Here is a 10,887-nt window from a genome sequence, read left to right on the forward strand (position 1 = left end):
GTTGCTTAGTGGAGCAGTATAGTAGATTTTTCTGGTATGAAATCCTTGACGTCCGCAGGTAGAGTTGACTTAATCCTTGCCTGGAACCTGAACAGTCCGTGCTTGTGTTTAAACTCAACCTGCTAATTCTCAAGAAAATAGCAACGGAATCCCTTTGGGTGTTGCTCATGGATTCCCCCCCCCCCCGAGAAGACAGTCAATTAATTGAGGTAATTGGAATCCGAAACTGAAATTATATATTCTGGTTTCCTCCAACTCTTTGCAACTGTTACGCTCACAAACCCACGTGAGATGGAAGATAAGAAGGGCGGTGTGTGCTTTGTTAGTATGACACAGGTTAGCAGGTTGGTTGGGCCATTCCCTGAGATGACAGATAATGCTATGCCACGTTTCCATATTCTAAGCATTAAATCCTGCTTTACAAAAGCTACCCCCTGCTAGCCCAAACAAATCGCACAAACCAAGGTAAACCGACACTGAATTTCTTTAGCATAAGGGAACTTCGTACTGTTACTAATAATTGCCTACCTTTATATTTCCTCCATTGAACAATCAGGGCTTGTGTCAACCAGGGGTTTTGAACCATCACCTCTGCTCCTTGGAGACCCAAAAGTGCACGAGCAGTTTTGGATAAATATGCTGCAGAATTATCACTACCATTGAGTTGCACTGACACTAGATGTGCTACAAAGTTTGGCCACTAGTACCATACTTAGGGACACGGTGGCTCAGTGGGTTAGGACGCTGAGCTTGTCGATCAGAAGGTTGGCAGTATGGCGGTTCGAATCCTGAGTGCCGTGTAACAGAGTGAGCGCCTGTTACTCATCCCAGCTTCTGCCAACCTAGCAGTTCGAAAGCACGTAAAAATGCAAGTAGAAAAATAGGGACCACTACGGTGGGAAGGTAACAGCGTTCCGGCGGCCTTTGGCGTCTAGTCATGCCGGCCACATGACCACGGAGACGTCCTCGGACAAGCGCTGGCTCTTCAGCTTTGAAACGGAGATGAGCACCGGCCCCTAGAGTTGGAAATGACTAGCAGGCATGTGTGGGGGAACCTTTACCTTTACCTTACCATACTTATGTTTGCATTTTCAAACTTTTCATCTCCAGTAGTTGTGTTTATTCTTTTTCTATCACGCCATAGCGCAATATGACACTCCGCAGTTTACAAGCCATAGGCATTGTAATTTTTTGCACCATATAGTACCAACAAAAATCATTTTCCCACAAAACTAACACCTAAAGTAACACACACAAACTACCCATCTACCTTCTATTTTTTCTGACCCTGAGAAAGAGCATGGGAATGCTCTTTGCATACAAGTCAAAACCTGATCTTGTTTTTAAAACATGCTTCCAAGAATGACTATGTTTTCCTTATCAGCTGAACCTTTTACACTTGAAAAGGAATGGTGGATGAGATGTCTTCTACAAGGCAGTCCTCAAATTATGACCATAACTGAGCCCAACATTTCTGTTGTTAAGGGAGACATTTGTTAAGTGAGTTTGGCCCCATTTTACGTCCTTTCTTGCCACAGTTGTTAAGTGAATCACCGCAGTAAGGCGGTTGTTAACTGAATCTGGCTTCCCCACTGACTTTGTTTATCAGATGGTTGCAAAAGGGGTTCAATATGACCTTGGGACACAGCAACGGTCGTAAGTATGAGTCAGTTATCAACCATCTAAATTTTGATCACATGATCATGGGGATGCTACAAAGTTTGTAAGTGTGAAAAAGCGTCATATGTTACTTTTTTCAGAGCCATTGTATCTTTGAACAGTCACTAAGCAAACTGTTGTAAGTTGAGGACTACCCGTAGAGTCTACTTCCAATATATACTTGGGTGGTTTACACTGTATGAATTTAAAACAATCTTAGTTCTGATATCTAACTAGCAGGAGAGGGGGGCAGACTTGCTTAGTCTTATGTAGTTTTTGCTCTCAGAACTACTGTCAGAAAAAGCACAGGTAGTCCTTGACTTACAACAAGCTCATTTAGTGATCATTGAAAGTTACGACGTCACTGAAAAAAGTAACATGGCCGTTCGTTTTTCACACTCACAACTATTGCAGCATCCCCATGGTCACATGATCAGAATTTGGATGCTGGGCAACTGGTTCATACTTATGACGGTTGCAGTGTCCCGGGGTCGTGTAATCATCACCTTTTGTGACCTTCTGACAAACAAAGCCAATGGGGAAGCCAACTTCACTTAACAATCCTGCTTCTTAACAAGTGCAGCGATTCAACTTAACAACTATGGCAAGAAAGCTCGTAAAATGGGACAAAATTCACTTAACAACTGTTTCGCCTAGCAACAGAAATTTTGGGCTCACTTGTGGTCGTAAGTCGAGGACTGCCTGCAGAAGCTCCCCCAAAGGTAGTTCACAATTTAAAAAACAAAGAAGCCTCCAAATTCCACACAACCCCCCCACTTCTTCATCAACAGACGTAAAGTAATCCCACTTTTTTTTTAGCTTTTCCTTTTTTCACAACCTCTTTCAATCCCAAGATGCAAATGCCTGATTTAGAATCATAACGTTAAGTAAACAAAAAGGGACACCCTCTGAGTAATCAGAACAAATGGAATCCTTTGCACTAAATATTATCTTATATTTGAAACACTTTGATTCTCACACCAAAGATTACACACTGCCTTGGCGATTCCACGAGTCACACATTATTGCACTATTTCAATTAACTTGACAAGGTTCGTAAGTTGAGCTTTCCATTCTATCCTTGTCCCACAGCTAAAACCAGCCATCTGTATATGATTTAGCATCCCATCACCGGGAAAGTCTCAACTGGATAAACAGAATAAGACCTTACATTAAAGGCTTTACAATCTCTCCTCCGTACTGTGAGCGTGATGGAGAAGACGGTTATTCTTGTTTGGAGATACGCATTTAATCCTTTCTCTGGGAAGAAATGGTGGTGGTGGGGGGGGGAAACTGAGCTGCATAAAATCACGTGTGGTATGGTGATGTCCCAGAACATTAGAATCTGAGAAAGATGATTGGAAATAAACTCAGGGAAAAAGAAAGCATTTCTTCTCAAAACATATAATTAAATTGTGAAATTCATTACCGAAAGAAGTGATGACGGCTCCTAACTCGGATGTCAAAGGAAGAGAGGGTAAATTCAATCAATCAGAATGAAACTGGAAGGGACTTTGGAGGTCTTCTAATCCAACCCTTTGCTCAGGCAGGAGACCCTATACCAGGGGTAGGCAACCTTGGCTCTTTCATGACTCGTGGACTTCAACTCCCAGAATTCCTGAGCCAGCATGGCTCAGCTTGGAAACCTCCCTTTCCCCTCAGCGTGGCTGGCTTGGGAATTCTGGGAGTTGAAGTCCACAACTCATAAAGCGGCCTAGGCCAGGGGTAGGCAACCTTGGCTCTTTTATGACTGGTGGACTTCAACTCCCAGAATTCCTGAGCCAGCATGGCTCAGCTTGGAAACCTCTCCCTTTCCCCTCAGCATGGCTGGCTCAGGAATTCTGGGAGCTGAAGTCCACGAGTCATAAAAGAGCCAAGGTTGCCTACCCCTGCCCTATACAATTTGAGACAAGTAGCTGTCCAGTCTCTTTCCAAAAACCTCCACTGATGAAGCACCCACAACTTCTAAAGGCAAGCTGCTCCACTGGTTAATTGTTCTCACTGTTAGGAAGTTTCTGCTTAATCCTTGATTAGCTTCTATCCATCGTTTCTCGTCTTGCTTTCTGGTGCTTTGGAAAATTCATGGAGGACAGCTCTAACAGGAGCAACTTCTCGGTTGAGGACCTTCTATTACCAGTATTCCTCAACATACTACTAGCAGAAGAACAACAGTGGCAGACGTATGTCTCCTCCTGTTTGCCAACATCCCAGAGGCCTTTGGTTGGCCAGTACGAGAAGCAAAATGCTCACCTAACATGGCCCTTGACCTGATTTGTACAATTGTTTGTTGCCCTTACCCAAAAATAAATTAATAATGCTTATGAAAACACAGGCTGAAATCTTTCGAGTATAAGATAAGAATATAGGTGCTGAAAATATGGACCGCTCAAAAATTAGAAACCTCGCCCATGTTTTAAAAATAAAAGATAAAAGCTTAGGATCCAAAATTAGGAGAACATAGGGCTGACTGAAATAAATGCAGCTAAAGTAAACTTAATCTAGATTACCTAATATTTCACTGTGGGTTCTTTATGTAAGGATATAAGAATAATCTGTGTAACTGCACTAGGGGTCTGGGCTTTGAGGAACGAAGTTAAATTTAACCAATAAGTCTTTCATTCTCTCAGTCTTTCTAGCAGGGCTTAGAACAAAACACTTTCCATGGCAGATAATGATGTCAACCCTGACTTTGTCTCAACTTTGCTTGGCGTGATTTCAGATGCTATTTAGAATTATTTCAGTAGCCAACAAATTTATGAGGTGATATTGCGGGTTATCTGGGGGGGAAAAGCAATGAAAGCAACCCAAATCTCATAACATTTCTTGAGAAAACACAAACATCTCATGAGATTTAAGGCCATTTTAATTTTCCTTTTACATGAATATCAGTGGCCACATGGAAGAGAGACACAATGCCAGGTTGCTTTCTGCAAGGTTTGCTTCCACACACTCATACTTCATTGTTACCAAATAATAGTTAAAGAAAAAAAGTTAAAGCCGAATGATAAGGCCAAATCAACACCTGAATAACAGCAACTGACAACTCTTTTCTTCTGTCATTCATTTTCTGACAGATTCTTTTAATATGCCACATCAGACCAATACCCCATCCTTTCCTTGCTGCCTCAACTCTATTTTGATTGCCAGGCTGATTTGATTTTTAATTGCCCAAAGAAATACAGATTTTAGAAGAAATTAATCCTACATAGTAGACAAAAAGCCTGTTAAACCACAATGAATCATCTGGGCCAATGCATTATATCATTCACACAATAGTGCTTCGAAAGAATAGTATGAAAACTAGAAATGTTAACAACTATCAACAAATGAGTAGCAATGGTATGTTTTCCAACTGGATTGATATTTCAAAAGCTAGAACATAACAGGCATAGTAATTCTGTGATGCTATAAGGTAAAGGGTAAAGGTTCCCCCGCACATGCGTGCTAGTCGTTTCCGACTCTAGGGGCCGGTGCTCATCTCCGTTTCAAAGCCGAAGAGCCGGCGCTTGTCCGAGGACGTCTCCGTGGTCATGTGGCCGGCATGACTAGACGCCAAAGGCGCACGGAACACTGTTACCTTCCCACCGTGGTGGTCCCTATTTTTCTACTTGCATTTTTTACGTGCTTTCGAACTGCTAGGTTGGCAGAAGCTGGGACGAGTAACAGGCGCTCATTCTGTTACGCGGCACTTGGGATTCGACCTGCCAAACTGCCGATCTTCTGATTGACAAGCTCAGCATCCTAACCCACTGAGCCACCGCGTCCCTCTGTGATGCTATAGCCCTCTGCAAATTGAGACGCTGTTATTACTTCAAAGCAATGGCCTCAGGATAGCAATATCATCATAGTTATCCCCAAAGATGGGAGGGCCTACAAATGAAAAATAGAAATCACACAGTAGTAATTGTTTTCACTTCACCCATGTTCATTTAAAATTCCCAGCACTTGACAATCATCCCTTCCTAATCTTGCTTACAAATGTGCAATCTTCTACTATTCTAATGCTTACCAAAAAGGTGAAAATACTTGACTTAACATTTGCCCCTTATGGGAAATCAAACTGCTACCACCAGAAAGGTGCTTTTAGGGGGGTTAAAGTATTTTATGCTGAACTTTATTTGCTAGAGTTTGATTATTCTTATAAGCAATTTTCCAAAGGTGCGAACAGCAGGGAACACAGTTCTTCAATCACGGAATTTGCCATCTAAATTTTGACAAAATGGGTTGACAAGAATTGATGTGAGCAAAATTAGGCAGATATTCCTCTTCCCCCCCCCCCAAATTGCTCTATTTTTACTCCAATCGTGGCATTAATTCAGCGGTGTGAATCACCTATAAATATACAAAGAGATCGCATTGACTGAGATAGTAGTTGTACCGGTCAGATTAAATGGTTTGTTATACAGGTAATCCTCAACGTATGACTGCAATTGAGCCCACAATTTCTGTTGCTAAGCAAGACAGTTGTTAAGTGAGTTTTGCCCCACTTTATGGCATTTCTTGCCACGGTTGCTAAGTGAATCCCTGCAGCTGTTAAGTTAGTAGCATGGTTGTTAAGCGAATCTGGCTTCCCCATTAACTTTGCTTGTCAGAAGGTCGCAAAAGGGGATCACACGAGGCAGGGGTGTTTCAACTGTCAGAAATATGAGTCAGTTGCCAAGCGTCTGAATTTTGATCATGTGGCCATGAGGACGCCACAACGGTCATAAGCATGAAAAATGGGTCATAAGTCATTTTTTTCATTTTTTTCGAACAGTCACTAAAACTGTGGGAAACTAACAGACTATATCTGAACTGCATAATGGAAATGCAGAATATTGCCAAGAATGTCTGTGGAGATTCTCAGTCATCCAGGTCGTGGTTGTCCCAAAGGGGCTTCTTCAGGAGGCAACTGGACTTCCTTGTTTTTCTCTGAAGACATTTCGCTTCTCATCCAAGAAGCTTCTTCAGCTCTGACTGGATGGTGGGGAATGGGAGGACTTACAGTATATTCCTTGCAGACAGCTGGTCATTTGCGTCCTTTCAGAGCAGGCATGTCAAACTGCCGGCCCCACGGGCCGGATGCATCATACTGAAACCGTGCCCACCCCATTGCCTGCAATGGGGAAAAAGTCGCGATACGTCACGCGACGTCGCGAGTTTGACATGCCTGTTTTAGAGAGTCGTTGAGGCTCCTTGGAGGTTTATTTGCGTCCTCAGGGTCACCTGAGTGGTGCAAATGGGTGTGGAGCCTTCTTGGAACTGCTGAAAGGACTGTGTTGTAGACTGGAGATTGTATTCCCTCCCCCTCAGTTGAGAGAGGGCTGTTCAATTTTGCCTTTTTCCCCCTGACACCTCAAATCAAAGGGTTCTGCCATCGTTCTTCCCCTGACTGGTCCTTCCCCAACAGCCCCTCTCTGTCTTACGTAATTTGGTAGGTGCATCCATTCACCTGTACAACTCACCATTTTCCCCTGCCTTGGGCTGAGTCCTCAAATAACGTGGCTGCAACCCGAGAGAAATGCTTTCAAATAAAGCTTTCCAAGATACAAATTGCAATAGGAAAACAGCCTAGTTTTAAAGACTGGAAAAACCAAAGAGATGGTTGTCGATTTCAGAAAAGGCAGGCACAGCCACACTTCTCTGTGCATTAATGATTCACCTATGGAGATGGTTGCCAGCATCAAATTCCTGGGTGCGCAGCTAACGAGTAGGCTGGCTTGGTCACTCAACAGTGAGAAACTGGTGAAGCGGGCACAGCAGCGCCTGCATTTTCTGCGTCGCATGAGGATTAGGATTAGGATTAATTAAATTTATATGCTGCCCTTCTCCCTAAGGACTCAGGGCGGCTCACAACAATAAAAATTAAGAGACATAAAATACAAAAATTAAAAAAGAATTAAACAATAAATGTAAAAATACAGGACAATTTAACACAATAAAAACCAAATTAAAAACCATGGTCAGTCCAGGCCCGCTTGTTGGAACATCCATGTCTTTAGGTCACGGCGGAAGGACCAAAGGTCAGGGGCCGTCCGCAGCTCTGGAGGCAGTTCATTCCAGAGGGTCGGCGCGCCCTCAGAGAAGGCTCTCCCCCTGGGGGTCGCCAGCCGGCATTGCCTGGCTGACGGAACCCCGAGGAGGCCGACTCTGTGGGAGCGAACCGGGCGATGGGAGGTTGACACTGGCAGCAGGTGGTCTCACAAGTACCCCGGGCCTTAACCATGTAGGACTTTAAAGGTAATTACCAGCACCTTGAATCGCACCCAGAAGGCAACCGGAAGCCAATGCAGCTCGCACAGGAGAGGTGTAACATGGTGTTTTATAAAGAAAATAAGAAACAGGGGTGACATGATAGCAGTATTCCAGTATTTGAGGGGCTGCCACAAAGAACAGGGGGTCAAAGTATTATCCAAAGCATCAGAGGGAAGGACAAGAAACAACGGTTGGAAACTGATCAAAGAGAGAAGCAACCTGGAATTAAGGAGAAACTTCCTAACAGTGAGGACAATTAACCAGTGGAACAGCTTGCCTCCAGAAATTGTGGCTGTTCCATCACTGGAGGTTTTTTAGAAGAGACTGGACAGTTACTTGTCTGAAATGGTATAGGTTCTCCTGCTTGAGCAGGGGGCTGGACTAGAAGACCTCCATGGTCCCTTCCATCTCTATTCTATTCTATTCATTCCAATTTTTATTCCATTCCATTCCATTCCATTCTATTCTATTCTATTCTATTCTATTCTATTCTATTCTATTCTATTCTATTCTATTCTATTCTATTCTATTCTATTCTATTCTATTCTATTCCATTCCATTCCATTCCATTCCATTCCATTCCATTCCATTCCATTCTTTGTTAACAACAACCATTAAATAGTAGAGAACATACGTTTGTGAGAAAAAGAGCATATACTCATTGCAGGTAATGACCTTTACAACACATAAATGTATACACTGAGTTTTAAAATGTACTAGATAACCTGTGTCCCATGAGTCGTTTTTTTTCAGAGATACTTCCTTACCAAAACTGAGAAAGAATGACAAAGGGTGGGCAAAACAGCAAAAGGAAAAGAGTGACTTCTGTCTTTCTGCTGGCTTCCCCACTGAATTGCATGTGGAGTTTCATATAAGAAATCCTCCCTCTCTCACTCTCCCACCTTTCCTCTTTTTCTCTCCCTTCCTCCCTGTAATTCTCCTTCCTTCCTTCCTTCCTTCCTTCCTTCCTTCCTTCCTTCCTTCCTTCCTTCCTTTTTAAAACTGTTCTTGTCTGCCTATGAAGGGAGACTTTTAACTTTTTTCCTTCCTTCCTTCCTTCCTTCCTTCCTTCCTTTCCTTCCTTCCTTCCTTCCTTCCTTGGTGTCTGGGGTGCACAAGGAATGCTATCCAGATCAGAGAAGGCATGTGAAGGAGAGGCATGGGTCAAGAAGGATGATGCATGGGTCCGGCAAGGCAAATGGGGGCTGACAGGCCAGAGAAGATACACAAAGGGGTGGCACTGATCAGAGGAGCTCATGGGAGATGGCATGGGCTCAAAAGAGTCCATGACAGTTCCTTCCTTCCTTCCAGACTACCTTGCTTCGCCTTTGCTGCAGGCAGGTTAAGAGGCTGGTGCTGGGCGGGGAAGTGAGGGATTGCAAAACTGACTGGGAAATTGTCACAGAATGTTGAGGATGAAGATCCCATGAAAGCGGCATTGAAATAGTCGACACTTCCCCAAATTTCATTCTCTCGGGAGTCATCCAGGATTTTGGACCCATCTGAAGTATCTTGGATTCCAAAAGTGTGGGTTGTCAGGTTTCAAAGCCTGCCCCTTTAACCAGACCATACTGTACATATCCCTCTCAGACAGTAAGAGCTCTCTATAAATTTTATTCTCTTTAGCAAAACATTTTTATCCGTTTGCAGTTTGATATATGGGACTCTAGATGTGAACATCAAAATGCAAATTGCTCGGAGCTGTGGAGCTATTCTCCATTCATCTGCAATGAAAGGAGATAGTCCTGAAGTAGCCATAGCCCATATAATCTCCGTAAGAGAGAGCTCTGTGCCTTTATTACCAAACACACAGATATCATTACTGTAGTGATGTTGAAGAAGTTTGTTAGAATCAAAATCTCAAGATGAAAAACCTGGGATCATTAAACACTGTCTGTGTTCTGAAAGAAGGATTATCTCCAAACTGGTGGACTTCAGTTTTACGTGGATTAAAACATGCTACAAGGTGAAATCCTAAAAGCTTTGGAAGCCATCAGATTTGAGAAAGATAGATAAGGGAAACTTAAGAATGATTGTACCCGATGTATAAGAAGTGGACTTACAGGTTGACAATCTTATTTCTCGGTAACGCTAGACCTGTTCATTTGATCCCATGCCAGGAACAGCAATATCATTATATGGCATTCCAAGAAGTGTTTAAAGTCACTGATAAGAAAGTCATTAGTTGCATGAAGAGCACCAAGCAAAGTCATTTTCCCACCCTTGCATGTTTCATTGTGACTATAAATCCTAGAACACTCTGTTGTCTTGACCCTTCTTCTTTGTGGGTAAGGGAGAATTTTTATAATTGTTGGTGAGCCTTTTTAAAAGGATTGCCTCTTTAACATGTTCAAGCAATACAGCTGAAATATATTCGTTATATTAAAACAATCAACTCCCATTGTTAGTCTTTATCTGTTTGCAAATATATATAATGACATGCACATAGGATACACAGTCTCATTGTCAACTGTTAATCACAAGAAGGAGCTCTTTGAGAGAAAATTCTCATTAAATGCAAAAGACATTCCTAAGTCACAACGTTTAGACAGTACTGCGTGGTTTTTTTTTCTGTAGAAATTGCACTACGTTTCCCCCCGCCCCCCCAAAAAAAACCCTAGAGCAATATTTCTCAACCTTGGCAACTTTAACACGAGTGGATTTCAACATGATTGTTGCACTCTTTAAAGCTTGCACTGTCTTGCTCAAACCACAGTTTTCTTGATTCTTCAGCTTAAGTATCACTTCATTCCACATCTAAAATGGGAGTTTATTCCACAAAATTTATGCCACAATAAATTTGTTAAGCACAGAAGACTGTTTTTGAAAAGGCCTGATGAACTATGAATCATAAGAGAATGTGAGTAGCTGCTAAAAAAAAAACAAATCTGCTGAATGTGTCTTCAAAGCCAAAATGCAGTTGAGAAAGAACTGCATATACCTGCAGTTCCAAGTTTAACCTCCTACATGAAGGTCAAACAGATAATTAACCGG

Source organism: Vipera berus, assembly GCF_964194415.1.
Source record: "Vipera berus genome assembly, chromosome: 7".
NCBI classification, from domain to species: domain Eukaryota; kingdom Metazoa; phylum Chordata; class Lepidosauria; order Squamata; family Viperidae; genus Vipera; species Vipera berus.